This window comes from Rhinolophus sinicus, linkage group LG06, assembly GCF_036562045.2.
Source record: "Rhinolophus sinicus isolate RSC01 linkage group LG06, ASM3656204v1, whole genome shotgun sequence".
Classification (NCBI taxonomy): domain Eukaryota; kingdom Metazoa; phylum Chordata; class Mammalia; order Chiroptera; family Rhinolophidae; genus Rhinolophus; species Rhinolophus sinicus.
The window spans coordinates 150707990-150731115 of NC_133756.1; positions in this window are offsets into that span (position 1 = coordinate 150707990).

A 23126-nucleotide genomic window follows, 5' to 3' on the forward strand; every position below is an offset into this window, starting at 1 on the left:
CATTTCTCACTTTATTTCCTCATCTTCTTTCTCCTTCTGCTCCGGAGACTCCACCATCCAAGAGAGGGGGCAGCTCACTTCTTTTGAGCAGCCACTACAGTCAGGCTCATAGGCTGACCCAGGTTTGAAGATTATATGATTTCAGATGCCCTGCTTTTTAGAAAAAAAAATATCTATAAAATCATGAATACAATGTAGACTCAATGCCTTGAAAGGGAACGTTCATGGTAAATCCCCCTCTGACGGGCCATTTTCTAGATGCTAGCAGAGATGGGCTCAAATGCTGACTCGGCCACCTCCTAGCTAGGAGACAAATAACCCCTCTATGCCTCAGTTTTCTCTTCTGTAAAAGAAGGATAACGCTAGTAACTAGCTTGTGTTCTTGTTGGCAAGATTGAGGTAATATCTGTAGATTATATTTGCTAAACGAATGTTAGTTATTATTGTTACCTCATTTTATCCTCATGACAGTCATGCTCCAAGATGAGTTTTTCAATGAAAACTAAGATATTTTAATATATACCATTACCTCAGCATCCATACTAATTTAAAAAAAAGATAGAAATCTGTCCCCCATATAAAGGTTCTTATTTAGAAAACAGAGCATAAATGATTCAAGTGAAGGTGCAACTGAACTAGAAAAATTACCCTAAGGGACACTACAGAATGCTGACAAGACTGCAGCATCAGAGCCTTCTCTACCAAATGGTTGTTTAGATGCACACATTTCTTAAAAACATGTAGTCAAGGAGAATAAAAGTAAAAACTTATCCTCATTAGTAGGGGAGAGTGGGAAAAGCCTTACATCTGGAAAACAGAAAAATGGGTCAAGCTCTTAATTGCTGGATAATTTGGGTCAAGACAATGACCCTTTTGGAAACTCAGTTTGCTCATACTAAATTGGGAATAATAATAACACCTACATCACAGAAGGCAATGTGAAGACTGTTTGAAAAGGGCGAATCCCTATTGTATGTGTATTACCAATCCATAACGCATAAGAGAAAATCAATTGAAGAGCCTAGAACAGTTTCTGTCCCTAAGGGAATGTGCATTTTAAACGAGAAAGCCTGGAGAAGATGTCAGTTAAGGAAATGGATCACACACTGATTTTATGTTATTTCAGCATTTCACCTATCATGCAACGGCAGTATTTGGGGATTGCTCCAGCTGCATGTATGTCTTACTAGAGAAAGAGCCTCCTGATCGAGATAACACCTCTTTTACACATAGGCAGGTTCACCACTTACAGCCACCTAGCCAGGGGTATTACCCAAGAGCTGGGGGACCAGTCACAGCAACTGTAATGCACTTGGCACTTCTTAGGTTTAGGCAGCATACAACCTGCACACCAGTGAACCACAGGTCTGGTTGGGTGTTAACAACAAGCTTACTTGATCAAAATGGATTTTCCCCATAAATTCCCAAAGGGGAACATGGGGAATAAAGATCACCTTCTACCCACTTGGATGTGAACCTCTCTCATAAAGAGCAGCACAGAAAGCATCTGCTTCCACGCAAGGTTGGGTGGGAACCTGGTTTCCCCATTGTGTGAAATGAGGCCACATGGCTGTGATAAAGATGACTTCACGAGGCTGTTATAAAAATCAAGTGGCAAAGACAAGGAAAATCCTATGCACAGGTGAAGACTTGTCATTAGTGGGGAAAGGGGGCTCACATAGGGCCCCACTGAGGCTCAGATTTAGGTTTCCAATTTTAATAGACAAATGATCTGCCTGGGAAGTCAATCTCTCATCATCTCTACATTCCAAGGCAGTGCCTCTGCTATAAAACAAGTGTGAGATCACCAAGGCTATAGCTCTCAACCCTTCTATATTTCTGGACACCTGGGAAGCTTTAAAAATATATCAGTAAGGAGCTCCTCCCTCCAGAGATTCTAATTTAATTGATCTGGGGATAAGGCCCAGATATCAGTAGCTTTGTTTGTTTGCTTTCATTTGTTGTTATTTTAGCTCTGCAGGTGATTTTAAGGTGTAGGCAGAGTTGAGAACCACTGCACTAAAGAGTTATTTCTCCAGGAGCTCAGCTGCCTCCTGAGTCCCAACTGTCTCAAATGAGGTTTATCTGAGAAGACAGAAATGACAGTGACAATCTCAAAAATATTCCAATATGTGTAGAGTGTGTTACAATCACAAAGCATTTGCACCAACCCAGCTTCCTTTGGTTTTCACAAGCATATGGGGAGGTAGGTATTAGCTCGGTGATCTATCTTCCTTTCATAGTTGAGGAAGGAGGCTGAGGGGCAGGGCTGGAACCCAGGAGACCATGCTCACAAGCCAACAGCACAAATGTCACAGGGTTAAGAAGGAGAATTCTATGAGGCACCAGAAAGAGCCCCGAAAGGCATCAGAAGATTTACTGGCAGTTTGATCTTGGGCAAGTCATATGCCCTCTCTGTAAGGCAGCACTTGTTGCATTTATAACATGAAGGGTCTGACTCTGAGCTCTGAGCTCCCTTCCATTGGCATGCTGTGAGATAGGATCCCAAGAGTCTAGCCCCAGGTTTCTCATTAAAGTGTGACTTTCAAAACTTTAACTTCTCTGAACATGAAATTCTACACCTGTCAAATCAGGAGAGGGCAGTGGAATAAAAGAATGAGATCAAGGAGTGGTGAAAACCATATGCTCGCTCTCCCTATGATTTTGTCAGCCAGTAAAACACCTTTGGGGCATATTTGGTAGAAATTGTTGCCCTCTACACTTTTCATTGGTTTTTCCTCCCAGGAATAGGAATGATTCATCTAACAGGTGAAGTGGTAAGAGGCAGACATCCAGTCATCCACATTTCTCTGCTGGAGGAAGGTGAACATGCTCCAGGTCCCTGTGTGAAAAACCTTCCTCTCCTGGGCTCCCTGCATTCACATGCTGAGAGGCAGCTACATTCCTCTGCTCAGCAGCCTACAAGCCCAACCCTTCCCTTCTTGGGAAATGCAGATCCCAGGTCCAGCTGCAGCAGGAGTGGGGTGGGCAGGGTTAAGGGAGGGCATTTGCCCATAAATCCAAGACTTGAGATCCAACCCAAGCAACAAACATGAAATTGGAATCTTGAGTGTTGTATATATTTTGCAAAAGATCCAGGATTCAAAAGACTGGGAGATCTCATTAACTGGCCACTAAAATCGCAAAACAAATACCCCCCAACCCATATATCACCAAAGGGTCATTATAAGGAGCTGAAGAGATAATGGGTGAAACAGTCCTTGCTTCTCCATCACTTCTCCAGTAGAAGAAGGTGGATGTCTTAGACACTGGTCACCCAGGCTCCCAGGCAAAATGAAGACCACCACATATTCCAGGGGTTCTCTTAGAAAGTCAACCTCATGTTTTAATCATGGGCTTCAGTAATTGCTTAATGAGCATGGCATTTATACCTCCCTAGTGCGACTGCTGTACCTTGAGCCGCAGAATTCTAATGGGAATTATTCCTCCAGCCCAGTTCACGCCTGGCCTTTCAAGAAAATGCTCAAAATGGTTTGGGCATTCACTCCGTGTTTTGGTAAAGGGAAGAGGAAAGCAGAGCCATAGTGAAGCTGTCGACTGGACAGCACAGGAGGGAGAAGAAGGGTCGTGTAGTGGTTAAAGACTATCAGCTTTGCAGCCAAGGGGACTGGGCCTGCATCCTTGCTCTATACTAACTGACAGTCTTAGTTCAGGCTGCTAAAATAGAGCACCGTAGTTCTGGAGGCTAGGGAGTTGAGCGCTTTTGCTGATTCACAGGTGGCTGATGTCATGCTGCATCTTCTCATGGCAAGAAAGGGCAAGGGAGCAATGGGGGGGGCTCCTTTATAAAGCAGTTGGGAGGGTCCACCCTCATATGCTAGTCACCTCCCACACGCCTACCTTTTAATACCATCACATTAGGGGTTGGGATTTCAACATAGGAATCTGGGGAAGACGCAAACATTCAGTCCATGACACTGACTGCATGACTCTGGGCAATTTGTTTCATTTGACTGGGCCTCTGTCTCGTGACCATGAAATTGTGAAAATAGTGGCATCTCTCTTCTCCAGTGGTGTGAAGTTTCCATAAGATGCTGTGTGTCCAGCATCCACTACAATTCCATCAATTTAGTGACTGTTTGACTTTTTGATTAGCCTCTTACTAATAGCTGGGCAATATACTTGGTCTCTCCAAGCTTTAATTTCCTCCTTGGAAAACAGAAATAATAAAATGTCTACATGGAGGGGTTGTCACGAGAACTGGAAAGAGACTAGCATCGTATCTAGCACTTAGAAGGTACTCAATAAATATAGCTATTATTAAAGTGATCATAAAACTTGGAGGAAATTAAATGTAGGTCTTCATCAGGGAACACTTTAGGATGAGCTTTTTAAAAGCTTCTGCTCAACAGTCAGCTATTCAAAAGAAGAAACTGTGCCTCTTTCATCTCTGTACCCCCAGTGCCTAATGCCTACCACACAGTATGCACTCAGCAAAATCTTAAGTGAACTGGATGAACTCCGTAGCCTATCCCTCAGGCTTGACTTCATGGGTCAGTTATTCCAAATGTTCAGCCAGCAAAGAAACATTCATTAAAATAGCATTTCTAAACTTTGTAACCTTCTTCTAAATGTAGTGAGAGTTCATGCAGTTTCCCCTTGTAATATATGAACAAGAAAAGGCCCCAGACCTTTCATCAACCTCACCTGAGTTCCCTCCTCCCTCCCACCTTTATCCCACATTTGCTCCTTTCACACTCACCCTCAATAAATTCTTTCCTGGTCATTCCATGAGCCCATGTATGTGCACTGTGCTTGAGACTCACAGAATCAAGGCAACATAAAGTCATATGTGTATTTGTCACCTAGAGGCAATAATGCCTTCTACAAACACTCCTGCTAAGTACTCACCCAGACTGGCTTAAACACCTCAGCAGATAAGAAACGTACCTCCCCAGAAGGCAGTCTAACCCACCTTTGGTCAGCTCTGCTAGAAACTTACATTTAGCAGAGACCTTTCTCTGTGTAGCGTCTACCGCTTCCTTGGCTAAGGTGTGCCTTTTGCAGGCTTACAATATGGGGTGACACTGCCTTCAATATTACAAACTTTGAATTTAACTTATGGTGCATATATATCCTACCCTTGCAACCAGATTAAAAGTTTCTAGCAGGCAGTCACCGTGTTTTATGTTCTTTGTGTCCAATAGGTGCTTAATAAATAAATGTTGGGAACACTTCTTTGCTATGTTGCCTCCTTTCTCTTGGTCAGATTCATTCCATCGGGGCCACCGTAAACAATTTTTTTCCCTTCTCGGATGTTTTAATAGCAGAGTCACGTAATGCTGAGTAAATGGAAAGAGAAAAGGAAGGAGGAAGAGACATTTTTTAGAATTCCATCTTCAGGTGCACCAGGAGGCAATTTTCTTTTCCAGGCACATTATTTGCAACTCTGACAGTCACATATCAAAGTAAGGAACAATCTAAGTGCTGTCTATTTCCCTCCCAATATGCATGAGAGTTCACGTTATATCCTGATGAGCTATGAGCAAATGGAAAGAAGTAGAATGTATTTCTAATTGCTGTTTGCTTGGATTATTTTTAAAGTGGTCAGAGGCTTTGAACTTCGCTGAGTACTTTATACAATACATGCAAATTTCCACTGAATATTTAAATGTTTGTCCACATTCAAGCATTTGACAACTGGTTGAGGTTTTAGTAAACCAAAAGAAGATAAAGGACCCCACACTTGCTGTAGGATATTGAAGAAGGCATTGTTTGACTAATTTAATACCACCTAGGGCAAAGGAACTCAAGGTCAGATTTAGAAAATATTCTGATTTATTTTTATAAAAGAATGATCAGTGTTGTGTGTTTTGTATGGGGGCCTGGGGAAGTAATGCATTATACAAATAATGGATATCTGACCATATCACTTTGTAAGAGAATATTAAAATGGCACTGTCTCAATTTGGACTGAAGCCCCAGGGTTAAGAATAAGAGTTCCCAATTACACCCACACAACAGAACAGGTGCTAGGTTTGCAAAGAAGACAGTCCAAAATGAGGCTTAAAAATCTCAGCCCAATAAACTTGATCAGCCAGTTGAGGATTGATCAGGAAACCTTTGGTGGATCCCAGGGAATTCCCAGGTACGGAGGAGCTTCAGAAGGAACATTTGGAGAGCTTCACACTGGCCCCGGGAGTTTGGGATAACACAGAGAGTTAAGTGAAGTATTCCTGAAAAAGTCTAAAAATTAGAGTTTGGTCATAATGGCAGATTGAAGAGTAGTTGAGGCTGTTTGAGAAACAACTGCACTTTGGGAGTTTAGTGAGACAGGAAGCCTGCCTCCTGCTGCAGGCTGCCTGCTGACTCCCCCAGCCCTGAGTCTCCTCCGAAAGGTATTTATCCAAAATGACCATGTGGGGTGAAAGGTGAGCCCAGCAGAAAGAGGCTAAATATAAACTGACAGAAGTTAGGGTTTGGAAGTAGGTGGGGGAGATCATTAGAGCCCAGCAAGAGAAGCACTGTTGGCGATAAGGAAACTGCAGGTGCATTAGAGACATTTTCCTGGAAAGGGATAGCCTCGTCCCTCCCCAACCTCCAACCCTGGAGGAGTGAGAGACAGCACATTCTGTGGGCAAGAGGGAGGAGAAAAGCAACGCGGGGAAGCTGCTCACCACAGCTGTACCCGAAAGCAAATCTGAAGGCTGCCTTAGGCCTTGGCTGGAGGAAAGAGAGAATTTTATAATTGGATGAAAATATGGAGCTTTGATATTAGACTGAACCAGATAGTCCATAACCTAAACAAGACAGACAATTTATTTATGTCTAAGAGGGATCTGAAAAGTAATGCTACCTAGCCAAGATCTCATACAGAATCTAGGAAAAAAATGACAATATAGCAAGTTTAACACGTTGCGTATGGCAGGGTTTAAATCCCTCATACCCCTCTGTTCCGGCAGGTTTTAAAAGAAACTACTTTAAAATGCACTCTTCTCTTTAAAGTGTAAATGCTTCTATGTCATTTATTATTTTTCTATGGAATTTTTTAGGATTTACTCACCTATGATGTTAGTAATCCCTCCTGGGGTGATACTGCAGAAAGCAGCTTCCTTTGTTACTAACGAAACACTAATAATTCAATAAAATGTGCAAAGTAAAAAGAGTCAACAGTAAAAACAAGAATTCTCGTTATCCGTCCTTAACGCATGGCTCAGAAAAAAAACGAAGATTCTCGTGATCCATACGCAACGTGTTAACAGAAAGTGGTAAGAAAGAAAAAAGTTGCTTTCTGCTTGTATCACTGAGTCCAGCTGGCAAAATACGTCAGTGATGAGTGTCTTACTCAAAAAACAAAAACAAAATATTACTTTTAGGGTAGAGCCCCAAATCCTCACATGGCATGTGCTTGTCTATATGGCCCTTACCAAGCTTTTGAACTTCATTTCGTGTCATTCTCTGCCTTTCTCATTACCTCCAACTACACGGCTTTCTCAGAGCTCCAGAAATACAAGCAGCTTGTCACCTCAGGTACACACTCTTCCCTCTCTCTACCTTGGAACTGCTTGCTTCCTCTCAGCCTCTCCTGGCTAATTCCTCCTTGTTCTTAGAATGCTCTGGTTGTAAGTAACAGAAACCAGCAGGAAATGCATGTATGGTAAAGCTAGGAAGTAGCTCACACAAACATTACAAAAAAAAAAATAGTTTAAAAAAACAGGTGGAAAAGAATAGAAGCCAAGAAAGCCTAAGAGATTAAAAGGGCAGGAAATGATGGGCAGACGATTCTGGCAGGTGGATCATCCACAGCTATTTGTTGTTTTGTTTTATTTTGTTTTGTTTTGTTTTGTTTTGTTTTGTTTTGTTTTGTTTTGTTTTGTTTTGTTTTGCTGGTGAATCAGTCCTAGGTCAGGGCAGGTGCCCACCCCTAACCAGGGGAGAGCAGAGTATTTACGTAAAATAAGAGAACATAAATCCCTCCAGAGAAAATGAAGACACAATTAACACAATAATGGTAGACAGGTAAAACAAACAAAATTCATTCCATTTAAGGACCACTTTAAATGTTTCTTCTCTGCCAGGTACCAGTCGCAGACTCTTGAGCATATTACTTAATAGTATCTGTGTCTCAGTTTATTCATCTCAAGATAGTAAAAGTACCTACCTCATAGATTAATGGTGAAGATGAAGTTAATGAACATATGTAACCTCCTGAGCACAGTGCCTGCACGTAATGGTAGCTAAAGTAACTTCTTAGCAAAATTTTCCATGACCTCCCCAGACTCTGATATGTCAGTCCGTTATATTCTCCCATCCCTTCTTGTAGTTCTCCTTCAATCATGTATTATAAATGAACTTGCAGAATTATTTCTGTAATTTTCATTTAAATGTGTGTGCCCCGTAACCCCACGAGGGCAGAAGAAATGTTTATTTTTTCACCTTGCATTCCCAATGCATAGTACACAGCAGAGTGTAGTAGGCTAAATAATAGACCCCCAAAACTATCCGGGTCCTAATCCCTGGAAACTATAAATGCTAATTTATATGGTAAAAGCAACTTTGAAGACGTGATTAAGTTAAGGATCTTGCAATGGGAAGATTATCCTGGATTTTCCAGGTGGGCCCCAAATGTAATGACAAAAGTCCTTATAAAAGGAAGGCAAAGGGAGATTTGACTACAGACAAGTAGAAGGCAATGTGACATCCAAAGCAAGAGGTTAGAATAATGGAAGGAAGGAAGGGCTCACAAGCCAAGGATTGCAAGCAGCTCTCAGAAGCTACGAACGACAAGGAAACACATTCTCCCCGGAGCCTCTAGGGGGAACCAGCCCCATCAACACTTTGGCTTTAGCCCAGTGAAACTGAGTCTGGCCTTCTGGCTTCCAGAAATTTAAGGGAATAAATCCGTGTTACATTAGCCACTACGTTTATGGTAATTTGTTACAGCAGCCATAGGAAACTAATTCACAGGAACTGAAGAAATATTTATCAAACAAATAAGTGAGATTTAGAAAACGACTGAAAGAGTGTAAATCAAAGCCATCGGAGAAGCTGAAGTACAGGACTAATTTTCATGAGCTACATGGTTCTGAGTAATTTATTTTAGTCTGTACATCTAAAATTTCTTTGTAGGTGGATCGGTTAAATACTGCACACATCCCAGTATTTGTCAAGATTCCAAGTTGAAAATTGAAGAAGTCGTCATTGGCTGACTGAAGCAAGGAAAGACATTTATTTTAAGGATAGTGTGTGTCTCAGACTCACCAGGGTGACAGAAGAACTAGGTTCAAAGTTAGCCATGTATGTTGTGCATTGCAATATGGTAGCCGTGTTGAAGCTATGCAGCCAGGAGCAATATACAAAGTATGCCACAGTGTTGGTCTGGGGAAGACCCCACTGGCTCTGCCTCCAAACACAGCACTGCAGCACAAGCAGAGTTTGCACCAAATAGAGGCTGCACCATTACCACTACAGCTTCTGATCTTCCTGTAGCCCTACAGCCAGAGAGTTTCTGAAGGGTCCTAACCTGCAGTGAAGGCTCAGACTGAGCATCTTCAGCTTCTGTCACTGGGCAGCTCAGCCTCCTAACAAGATTCGAAATGGGGACAGAGGAGAGTCCCCAAATATTGGAATAAAGGGTTCAGGTGATGAGAAACCACAAAGGAAAGATAAATATGTACTAGAACTTCATCTTCAAACCTTACAGTGAACTTATTTTCAAATATCAGACTTGACTATGAATTCACAAAATCAGAATATAGAGTCACGCATGTAGTGACCGCCTATGTTCAATCACTTCTAAATTCAAAATAAAGCAGGTGAAAGAAACCAAAATTTTGCCACCCTGAAGCTGACTTTTGGGATATTGGTTTTAAGCTGTTTATTAAGAAACAGAAAGACTCAGGAAGAACCTTTACCCTCCCCCCCTTTCCTGCCCAAGACAGAAAAACCTGCCTTGTAAAGGGAGCCTTGGCTTAATCACTTTAAGAATCTTCACCCCAGCATTAGTCAGCAAGACTCCGAGCCTGTTAGCTAGATACCCCTGTGTCCCATTGTTTCTGAGTTGCCCAAGAAGGATTTGCCTGCCACATATGTTGCACTTTTCCTCAACTACCTGTTACGTGTAAACCACCCATTCTCACTCCTGAAATCTAATACCTGGTCCCCCACTTTTCTCCTTTGTCCAAAAATGTCTTATATACCTCCGTGTTGCCTCAGTGCCTTTGGAATTTTCATGCCTATGTAAGCTCCCCATGTGTATATATTAAATATTTGACTTTCTCTTGTTAATCTGTCTCTGTATTTTGATTATTAACCCAGCTAGAAGAATTTAGAAGATGGGAGGGAAAGTATTAAATGTTTTAGCCCCACACAAGTAACAGAATATGGAAGCTACTTAGGTCTTCAGTCTGTAATTGGATCCTTAAATGAAAATGCCTTAAGGAATTTTTAAAAATTGATTTCCTTGTTCAGATCACCAAATAACATGATCAACAAAGACATTCCTGGTTTTATTTCTCTATCACATTTTCCCATTAGATTAAATGAAAGCCATGCCAACGATCTGTCAAAAACATATAAGATATCTTATTGGGGGCAACCAAATACCTAGAGTTTGGGGTAAATGTTAGATGTCATTATAATAAAAGGAGAATAAAAATCCCAGACCTTCGGTTACAAAAGTCTACCACTTAAAAGATCCATGCAGCTAATAATTGCCTTCTGTATAAGGCATATGGTAAGCACTGAGATTTTTTTATTATTATTATTAAATTTATAAGGGTGACATTGTTTAGTAAAATTATATAGGTTTCAAGTGGAGATTTTTTTTTAAATGATTAAAAAGGAATCCCTGAAGGAATTTATATTCTCCAGAGACATTTAAACTAATTATAATAATAATAATAATAAGATGTAACAGGTGCTCTAACAGATGTGTTATGGGTTGAACTGAGTTCCCCAAAAATTCATATGTTGAAGCTCTAATTTCCAGTACTTCAGAATGTGACCTATTTTAGATATATGATCATTGCTGATGTAATTACTTAAGATGAGGTCGTATTAAAGTATTATGGGCCCCTAATCCAATATGGCTGTTGTCCTGATAAAAAGAACATTATGTGAAAAGACAGACAAACACACAGGAGAAAGCCACGGGAAAATTGGAGTTAGGCTACCACAAGTCAAAGAACTATGAGAAGCGAGGAGAGATGCCTGGAACAGATCCTTCCCTAAAGCCTTCAGAGGCAGTGTGGCCCTGCCAACACCTTGATCTAGGACGTCTAGCCTCCAGTACTGTGAGACAATATACTTCTATTGCACCCAGGTTTGGGGACTTTGTTATGGCAGCCTAGGCAGTAAAGCTGCAGGATAGGAACTCAATATGCAAAAATCAGATGTGTTTCTATATCCTAACAATCAACTATCAGAAGGAGAAGTTAAGAAAACAATCTCATTTACAATACCATCAAAAGAATAAAATACTTAAGAATAAATTTAACCAAGGTGGTGAAAGATCTGTGCACTGAAGAAGCCCTCACACTCCTAGAAGAAAACAGGCAGTAAGCCCCTTTGCATTGGTCTTAGCAATGATTTGTGTGTGTGTGGTGGGGGGGCGGGGGATGTAAATTGGTACAGACTTTATGAATAATAGTATGGCAGTTTCTCAAAAAAATTAAAAACAGAGCTACCATACGATCCAGCAATCCCACTTCTGTGTACATATCCAAAGGAAATGTAAACAAGTTCTCAAAGGGATAGCTGCACTGCCATGTTCACTGCAGCGTTATTTGCAATAAATAAGGGATGGAAACAACCTAAATGTCCACCAATGGACTAAGAAAATATGGTATATAGTTTCAATAGGATGTTATTCAGCCTTAAAAACAAAAACAAAAAAGGAAGGAAATCCTGCCATTTACAACATGGATGAACCTTGAGGACATTATACGGAGCAAAATAAGCCAGACACAGGAGGACAAATAAATACTATATCACACCACTTCAATTAGGATTCTAAAACAGTCAAACTTTTAGAAGCAGAGAGTAGAATGGTGCTTGCCCAGGGCTGGTCGGAAAGGGAAACGGGGAAGCATTAGTCAAAGTGTACAGAGTTTCAGTTACGCAGGAGGAGTAAGTCCTAGGAATCTTCTGTAGCAGGGTACCTATAGCTAACAGTGCTGTGTTGTATACTTGAACATTTTCTGGGAGGGTGGATCTTACGTTGTGCTCTTTTCACAACATAATAATAATTATTGTCACAAATAAAGAAGGCAGGAGGAAACTTTTGGAGGTGATGGACATGTTTATGGCATAGATTGTGGTCATGGTTTCGTGAATGTATACTTATCTCCACACTCATCAAATTATATACATTAAATATGTATAGATTTTCTATATCAATCATACTTCAATAAAATGGTTTAAAAAAATAAAATCTGAAGATATACCTCACACCACCATGCTCAATAAATAAGCAGAAATGATATAATGATCATTAACATAGGACCATATAAAATGCAAAATGTTGCCTTAGTGTAGTTTTAATCATTACAAATTAGGCATTCTTGTTGAACGACTAGACTCACACTAAATCATGAAGAACATTTTTGTAATTTGGAAATTTACAGCTAATGGTCTAGAGTTCCCAAACACATTCTGTCTAACTTAAAAAATGGCTAGCACAAATGTCTGCAGATGGTCCATTTGTTAATTCCACAAATATATTGAGAGAAGCTTTGTACAAGGCATTGACCATGACAACAGACAAAGCTTTACCTAAAAATAGTGCTCAGTAAGGAAGATAAATTAATTATATAGTAAATGGAAACATTTGTGATTTAGACAGCTGGACAACTACCAAATTCAGGTTTTTTTACATTAAATAGTTCACATCCAAATTAATCAATAAGTCCAATGCATGGCTAATCAAAATCCCAACATCGTTTTTTATAGAACTGATATGCCAATTTTGAAATTCATATGTAAGAGTAAAGGACCAAGAATAACAAAATTATTCTGGGAGAAAAGATGGGAGACTTGCCTCACTAGATATTAAAATATGTAAAGCCATAGTAGTTAAGACAATATAGTTTTGCTTCAAAGAGGAATAATACACTAAGGAAACAGAATGAAGATACCAGAAACAGGACTGTGAACATGTGGAAATGTGATAGAAGACAAAACTGGCATATCTGATTCCTGGGAGAAGGATAGACTATTCAGTAAGTTATTTTTGGAACTTTCCATATACAATAAATTATATCCACTTATGATCATATAAAAATTTCTTTAAGTTCCAGATAGATGAGAGACTTAAACGTAAAAAGCAAAATTTTACAACTATTAGCGAAAATATATAGGAGAATATCTTTGACTTTAGAGTAGGGAAGGATGTTTTTAGATAAGGCATAAACTTGATCACGTCAAAGTTAAAACTTCTGCAATGGGCGAAAGCCACCATAAATAAAATTAAAATCCAACCAATAATTTGGGAATAGATCTTTGCATCATATATAACAAAGAATTAATTATATGAAAGGATGCTGTCAGGAAAACAAAGCCCTGGCTGATCCAAGATCTACACATTCAAGGTCAGAAACCTCTACAAGCTGTTGGGACTAGTCACTCCTTTCAGAGCTTGCTGAGAGGTGTAGTTTCAACAGAACTGACACTACCATAACCCCTAAACTCTAATTTACATCGTTGGAAGGAAGTTATAAGTTGTCTTTTGTTTTCAATAGAAGCTATTCTCCCTGCCCCCTCTTTCTCAAGGAAGGCAAGGGCGGGTTTCCTCTCCCCAAAACCAAGGGTACACTCAAGACAATTATTAGTAAACTTTAAGGATGCCTGCAAGAGGTCATACTGCTTCTACTTTGCCACATAACCTGATTATCTGCCTTGCACTAAGGGAGTAGGAGAAGAGAGGTTTGGGAGCGATGGTACCCGGGAAACAGCAGGGCAAAGAGAAGGAGGGCAGGCCTCTCCCATCCCTACCTTGAGTTCAGGTTTCCAAGAGGAATCAGATTTCGGGCTATCGTCTTTCTGGCAATAGTTACATCAAGAGGCATACTTAATTCAAAGAAAGGCCCTGCAAAGCTGCCAATTCAGGATCAGTGGAAGATGTAGCCAATCATGTAAGGAACCCCAGTACTTTTAGAAGTGGACTGAGAAGGAGGCCATCATCAGTTGACTCTGTCGCGGCCATTATCATGCCCATTATCAAGCTCAAACACCATTTAGAGCCAACCAAGGAAAGAACTAAGACTCAACACCTGATGAGCAGTGGAGCAGGACAGAATGTGCCTCACTTACACTCCAGCCTGCCCAACAGCCCATGGAGTGTGAGATGAGACATGTTTCTCACACCCCCACACACCACTCCAAAATCCTAGCACTGCAAGACTCACCTATTCAGAAAGGACATCTAGAGGCTTTTTGAATCAAATAAGAGGTTTAGGTTTAAAACGCACAGGGATAAATATTAGAAACTGTTACGAGTCTGTTAAGAATGGAGTGTGGCTGAAAAGTAATGAAGATGATAAGATACTGTCCTAGTGGAAAAGGAGAGTTCAACATGGTACAATTGGTAGCAGTTATTAGAACGAATAAAAGTATTTGGGTTTATACCTTGATGTGTTGAGATTCCTCACTTAAACACTAGTGACTAGTATCCATAATATAGAAAGCATGCTTTCTAATTGATACCAAAAAAAAAAAAAAGAAAAGAAAAGAAATACCTAGGTGAAAAAGGGATGTTTTGATTATCTAAATTTAGTGGTACAAAACAACAATTATCATGTGTTTGCTTTTGATTCTGCAATTTTGGCAGGGCCCCAGTGGGGACAGCTCGTCCATTCTCTTTTTTTATTTTTTTTTTATTTTTATTTTTTTTAATTTATTGGGGTGACAATTGTTAGTAGAATTACATAGATTTCAGGTGTACAATTCTGTATTACATCATCTATAAATCCCATTGTGTGTTCATCACCCAGAGTCAGTTCTCCTTCCATCACCATATATTTGATCCTCCTTACCCTCATCTTCCACCCCCCACCCAGCTCGTCCATTCTCAATGTGACATTTGCCTACCATTCCCACTGCCAGAGCCATTTCGAATATGTAGCCTTAAGAGAGAAAGGTGTTATTGATACCATTTGGACTGAATACATGACTGAACCTAGTTAAGGCCTCCATATAAACTTTTAAGGTTCTAGCTGGTGATTACGGAGATCTACGCATCTCACAGACACCCAAAACAAGTCTTGTAAGTAAGCTCCCTTGTTTATTAAAACTGCCACCAATGATTGGATAAAGATGATGTGGTATATATACACAGTGGAATACTATTCTGCCATAAGAAAAGATGAAATAGTGCCATTTGCGACAACATGGATGGATCTTTAAATTATTATGCTAAGTGAAATAAGTCAGACAGAAAAAGTCGAAAACCATTTGATTTCATTGATATGTGGGACATAAAACTGAAAGCAACAAAGGAACAAGACATACAAATAAAGAAACAAAAACTCCAAGACATATATAATAGTTTAACGGTTACCAGAGGGTAAGGGGGTTGGGGGTTAGTAGATAAGGGTAAATTGGATCAAACATATGGTGATGGAAAGAGAACTGACTTTGGGTGGTGAACACACAATGTGATATATAGATGATATATTACAGAATTGTACACTTGAAACCTTTGTAACTTCACTAACCATTGCCACCCCAATAAACTTTAATAAAATGAAAAAAAAAATTGCCACCTACCAATCTAGAGAGGTCTGCCTCTTTCTTCGGTCTTTCCTTGCCCTTCATTTACAGAGGGTCAGTTTGCAAACCAACACCCTACAAGCTAAAAACCATCAAATCAGAAGAATTCATGTTTAAACCAAGCCAGGTTCGTAAGATACCAATGATTATGAAAAAAAGCTAACTTATAATAATAAAACAGCTTTGTACCTCAAGTACAATGTTTCTTGAAACACTAAATGTCATATTTAAATTTTTATCAGAAAAGAAAAAAAACGACTACATAAGACCAGAATATTTAAAAGTATTCTAACTCATAAATATCCTATACTATAAACAAAGTGCCATGGCATGAAATAAAATGAGCTATAGATATTCTTTAGAATTAACTTCCATACACATTATGATGCATAATAACTGCTAGAATCTTGAAACAACTCATAATGTATGTTTTATTTCCTCACGTGAATACAAAAAAATTCAAGACACCGTAAGAAAGTTTTTTTTAAAGGCCTATGTTGAAATTGCAAGAATGTCAACCTGAATTCTGACATAAGGATAATGATAATGGATAGTTACATTAAACTACTCGGCCTATAAAACACATAAAGCATTTTTACATGCAAAATATTAAAATTCTCAAACAATTTAGAAGCCAAAAATTATTCAGACATGTACTATGTCCCTGTCTAACTACAAAGGACTTCTTAGTACACAGTGAGTGCTCATTAAATATGATTATTAGTGCATCCCAATTTTGGGTACCCCCTTCTCGCAAGAAAGCTGTACTTTCACTTTAACAAAAATCTTTGCTCTAAAATATATATATATTTATATATCTATATCTATATGTAGATATAGATGATGATATAGATGATGATATAGATGATGATATAGATATAGATATAGATGTAGATATAGATGTAGATAGAGATAGAGATAGAGATAGATATATGATAATTATGGTGTCTGAGCACTAGACAGGAGTGTGAGATAGTGGGAAAAGCACAAGTTTTGAAGTCCAACTTCACCAGATTTGAATCTCACCTCTGCCACTTTTTAGCTTTATGATCTGTAGCAAATCACAACTTCTATATACCTCAGTTTCCTCACTGGCAAAAGGAAGGTAATAATATCTAAATTAAATTTTAAGTGGCTAGCACTATGTCTGGCACGTAACAGGGTCTGGCACATAATGGGTCTCAATATTAGTTCTTTAAGTCCTGAAGAGTTTCTACTTCATATTTAATAATCCTAACAAGTAGATAAAACAATATAGGTGAGTGCAGCTTTGAACTGCAGTTGATTACATGCCAATAATCTTACTCCATAATTGTTGGTCACCCAAAGAAGGCCATAGTTGATTGAAGCCAAGGCCACGGTTATGAGGGGAAAACATTTAAGTGTGCTATCCCTTACCTAAGTTCCAGGAGGAACATTTATCTTGTGTCAGTTAGGCCATTATAGCAAACACCTAACAAATAGAAAGGAAATATGTTACATTAACTTTTCTGTAAGTAATAAGACAAAAACTAGGTTATGGCTTTGCTAATAGGAAGAACTCCAGGCCAGAAGTTAGCACAGGTGAGTTATAGTTCCACTAACTAGCTGTGTGACCTTAGGAAAGTCGTATACCTTCTATTAATACTATCTAGGTCTCACTTTATCTGTCAAAGAAAGTTTCATTTATTCTAATATTTATTAATTTTTTGTGTCTGTGTGTGTGTGTGTCAGGCTCAGGTATTTTTATAAAATGAATCAGGGACAATTCTTGCCTGTGGCTGACGCTATTAGTTTTCTTTCCTATGGCCATTGGCTCTTCTGTACCACAGTCTTCCCAGACTTCAGGAAGGGAAGAAGGAAGGAAAGAAAGAAGGAAGGGAAGGAGGGAGGGAGGGAGGGAGGGAGGGAGGGAGGGAGGGAGGGAGGGAGGGAGGGAGGGAGGGAGGGAGGGAATGAGGGAATGAGGGAGGGAGGAAGGGAAAGAAAGCTCTCTGTGCAAAGTGTGTATACTGTTCTGAACAGGATAGGGTCACTGCACAGAGCTGCACAAGCCATGCACTACCCAGCCCAGCGGCCACCGTTCATATTATAGCTTGTATGAATGGCACTGCCTGGTAGAGTATGGCAGCCCTGATGACATCCCCCATGTTTAATCTTGCCTTCTCACCATATTCCTCATACTTTACTGGCATTTTTAAAATAATTGAAATATTCAGCCAAGTGGTTTGGAACCAAAGTAACAGCTAAACATATTCATATATACACGGACACACAAACACACACACACTCAGGTTCAAATGACCACAGTGGCACATGGATTGTATTTAGGAATTTTCCCACTCATTATTGAGAACTCAGTTTATCTTATAAAACAAAAATGGACTCAAGGCCATCTTCTGTGACATTACCATCTGGACTCAACCCTCCAAAGGGGAGTCATTAAAATACTTTATCTAGACTCTCAAGATTTATTCTGGTGTCTCAGCCAGTCAGGACAAGTTCAGAAAGTTTCTCAGGACCAAGGCAGTAAAAGCTTTGAGTCAGTCTTGTAGCCAACAAATGTGATTTCTCAGTTGCCGAGTATATTTGTCACTGTACTAAATGTTTACTCTGTGACAGGCATTGTGCTGAGTGCTCTACATACATTATTTCATTTAATATCCTCTGGGTAAGTGACACATGCACATGATACGCATGGAAATTTTGAAGCTCAAAGGAGTTAGCAAGCTGCAGCATATACTATTGATTTTCTATCCCTTGTTCTTTTCTAACAGAGCTCCATTTTTTTTTTCAGGTAGCCATTCCTCCCTCAAATTATTCAGTGTGGTCCTCACCTCAAGCTCCCAGAGATCTTTTTTAGCCTAAACTAATCATAATAATATTATCCCTCTTGTGATTGGTTTAGAAATGGGCCTGTAGGCTTCACTGGCCAATGAAAAGTGAGGAAAAGTGTGCTGTAGGGCTTTTACTAGGAAAGGCTTTATCACTCCTACGGAAGAGCCACAGAAATAAACTCATCTCTCTTCTTCTTCTGGAGACTTTCATGCCTGAAAGTGGTACCCAGAATTGCTGCTCCATTACTTGAAAATTAAGCCAACTACCTAAAAGGGCAAAACCAAGAGGATCACAGAGAGGTTGGCTAGCAACCTACCTTGCCTCAGTATTTCCTGAAGTGTTAGACAATAAGTAGTCTTATCCCTAAATCCAATCTGAGTTGGATGTCCTATTAGGTGCATTTGACAAAACAAGTGGAAGATCTGGGATTTGAACGCTGGTCTGTCCATCACCAATGCTGGAGGCCTTCACAATGACATTCACTTCCTGTGAGAGCTGAACGCTTCTATAATGTCTGAAGCATAGGCATAGCATTTCCTCACATCCTCCCAACACACACCTACAACTTTGTCTACGTGTATGAAGCTTAGTTTTTGACTCTCCCCTTACCCCCAACACCCAGCATTCATATTTCCAACTACTAGAATGCTTTCAGAAACTAGCCTATGTGATGCAAACAAATTTATTTCGCTCTTGATAACCAGGTCCAGTTCAAGGTACAAGCCCCATCTCGACTCTCAGTCACTGAAATGGCTACTTCTTCAAACCACCATCACCAGTACCACCCCCAAGGGCTGATCACTACAGTCTCAGATGTACTTACAGTTTTGAGTACATGCAGATGCCATTCTGCTTGTATCTGCCACCATGTTTGAATGACCTGCTGTTTCCTGCATTGTCTCTCATCCCAGATGATCTAGAGCATTTTTCTCAAATAAAATGTTTCCCTGCACTGCTATATGCTCTCTTTAGAAAACCAAAATATCAGATCTTAGAGGTGCTGTCACTTGAAAGAAAATGAAAAAAAATAATACAAGAAAAGAACTAAGAATCATAACTTTGTCGTTAAGAATTACTGCTGTTTTCTGAAGCATGAAGACAGCATTCAGTGCTATTCAAAGAAGGAAAGGAAAGTAGCATTAATTGACCATCAATGCCAGGCTCTGTGTTAAACTTTTTATATTATCTCATATTATACTCATAATAATCCTATGAGATAGATATTGCTAGTTGCTCAATTGACAGAGGAGCAAATGAAAGTAGCATGAAGTCACTGCCTTTAGGCAATAGAACTGGTAAATTTAGAGTGAGAGCTGGAACCTATGTCTCATGGAGGCTGATCTCTGCAAAAAAGAAGGCCTCCCATGAGTACTCTGAACCACCCTGGCATACTTCTCTGATTGCATAAATACATTTACTGGGTCTTAGCTCCAGCTTTTGAAGTTATTTCAGCCTGAGCTGGTGCCTGTGTTCTTACCAGACACTTTGCCAAGTGCATTGGAGAGGGGGAAGCATAATAAGAAATTAGGTATGACTGTTGTAAAAGATTTAATAACAGTCATGATTGCAGAGAAAGAAGTAATCTGCGTCATTTTCTACCTTAAAAGAAAATGCAGGTCAGGAAATAGCTAAAGTTAAACTAAGTCTGGGACTCATCATAATTCAGCACCACGGGCAGCAAAAGAGGGGCAATAAAATTGAAATATGAGACAGACAAGAGATAAAGGGAGAAGAAAGAAAATGCTTAACTCCCAGGTTCCTCCAGTGGAAATTCAAACTGTCGAGGGTTTTATTCACCCTTTCATTCAGAGCTATCTATCTTTCTTATGCTATCCAAGCTCTTCCCTGCAGAAAAGCCATTCTCCCTCATACCTGACAGTGCAAATTACTTCCTCTAAGGGGTCCAAACCAGTTTGTTTTAGTTCTTAAGTGGCTTTACTGGCACAGGTGTCAACCAACTTTCTAAGAAGCATTTTGAAGAGCAGAAGCTGGGGGATGATGGCTGCCTCTTCTGGGAGAGGTCGAACAGCACCTAGGACCAGGAAGAATGAGGTACCAGGCTCGTCTGTATTAGTTATGCAAGCAAACATTGTTTCCATCTGACTAATACTACAGGGAGTACGGGAAACCTAGGGAAGTGGAAACTCTGATAAAAAAGCTCATTATGACTCTACATTCTTCACTAAACTACAGAAACAGTCCTGAAGCTACATCAGGCCTGAGGAAGGGATATTGGGAACAAAGTAGAGTGAAATAGGGGTATATTGTAAAGGCAGGCAGTGATGGAGCTTATCCAGGAATGCACATTAAACACAAAGATGAAGTTTTCTGGAATAGAATGGTGAATTCACCAAGTGATTTGTAAAGACATTCAACCTATTGTGAGGCCAGACTGAAAATTTCTAAGAATATACTCAGACCAGTCTTAAAGAGTTTCTCTAATGTTTACGGCTAATGGATCCCCAACGCCACTACCATCAGCCCCATGCCACAATCCTCAAGGGATCGTCCTGCCCTGTGCTTACACTGGTCTTTGAGGATTATGCTATTAGTATATGATATTATTATATACTTGCTATTATACTATTATAGTATACCATTACACTACATATATCATTACATTATACTATTATATCCACTACTATATATATTATTATAGCATACATATTATATTATACTATTCTTTGAGGATTATACTATTATACTAATAATATATGATATCATTACATATGCTATTATAATATTATTTAATACCATTACACTACATATATTATTACATTATACTATTATATCCACTACTATATATATTATTATAGCATACATATTATATTATACTATTCTTTGAGGATTATACTATTATACTAATAATATATGATATCATTACATATGCTATTATAATATTATTTAATACCATTACACTACATATATTATTACATTATACTATTATATCCACTACTATATATATTATTATAGTATACATATTATATTATATTATTCTTTGAACTTTATTGGGCAAGGGTACCACAACTTTCACGGTCCTAACAAGTTTATAAACAAATGTGAGAATCCAAGTTTCATGTGCCCCCAAAATGAACCTAATAGTAATAGCACGTTTGGATTTTAGCAGAAAAAGAGAACTAGTTTTAAACTCTTTTCCAAAGAAAAGTTTTCTTCCTCCTCAGGAGAAAGTTGTCCTCCTCAGTGGAGTAGAAAGTTGTACCTGAAGCATGGTAGAAAGAATAGAATTCCTACCTAAGCTATCAGATCCGCCAAACAAACCACAGTGATAGTTACCCAGAGGGTGACATAGATCATGAGATGACATATACCTTCAGCCCCAGAATTAAATCCCAAGCTGATTTATGAATGTAAAGAGAATCTACATTCAACAGTTTGGACTAAAAGAGCAACTTCCCATAGTGGGATACTAATTGGTATTATTGAAAGGGGTTCAAAAGGGCACTAAGTTTAGGAAACCATGGGTTAAAGAAATAAGAAAGCAATTTGTTACTGAAGCACGTCTGAGAGACTTTAACCTGCTCGTCTTTATTGTGCATTTCTGAGAGTGATGGTAAATTATGCAGAATTTTCCAAATAAAAAAATGCTGTGTTTGGAAATTTATTTAACATGGGACAACTTTCTAGACTAGTGTTCTGAGGAAACACTGGGAGATGATTGTGCATGAGCCAAAGAAAATATTATTATCTTGAAATTTGCACTTAACCATAGATGTAATAACCAGATGATAAAAGGCACCTTCACTGACAAAACAAAAAAAAAAGACAAGGGAGAGTTAAGAGGATTTTCATACCTATGATTTCCATGACTCTGATATTTGTTGATGTGTCAAGTGGAGATGGTATAATATTTAAACAGAAGATAATTTAACTGAGAGAACAGCCTCAAAGCCTGTGACTATGATATGAGATTATCTGAGATTGACTGAAAGGTGCAGGCAATTATAATTCTTAGTACAGATGAGGAACATGGGCTACTTTATGTAAAACTAGCCAGAACGAAGACCTCTTTGAGGAGATACTGCTATGTGCTGTCCAATAATTAGACAAAACAGGTGATTTATCAGAGAGCTACTTTTATGCAAATTATCCTCTTCTGGAAGAAACAATCATGCCCTGAGTCCTACTTTTCTTCCCTAAAATTTCAAAACTCTACTTCCATATTGGAGTTCTAAAGTGTTAAGCCTGGGTTGACACAGTACCCAATGTGAAAGACAATCCCTATAACAATTCAGTACCATTATTACCAAAAACAAAATCCCTGCATATTCGGGATAATCACACTCAAATTAGTTGTATTTTAGAAAAAAATAAAGAAGTAAATCAAACAGCACATATACAGAGGGTGCCACAAAAATGCATACACATTCTAAGAAAGGAAAAAACTGCATTAAAATTGTAATACTCAATATATACCAATAACAAAAGATGAATACAAGTCATTGTTGACTTCTGGACCATCATCGTCCAGACACTTCTGATTATGACAAACTACTGCTTGAGCAATGTTGACCAAAGTGTCCACTTGTATACATTTTCTTGGCAGCCCCACTCTATGCAAA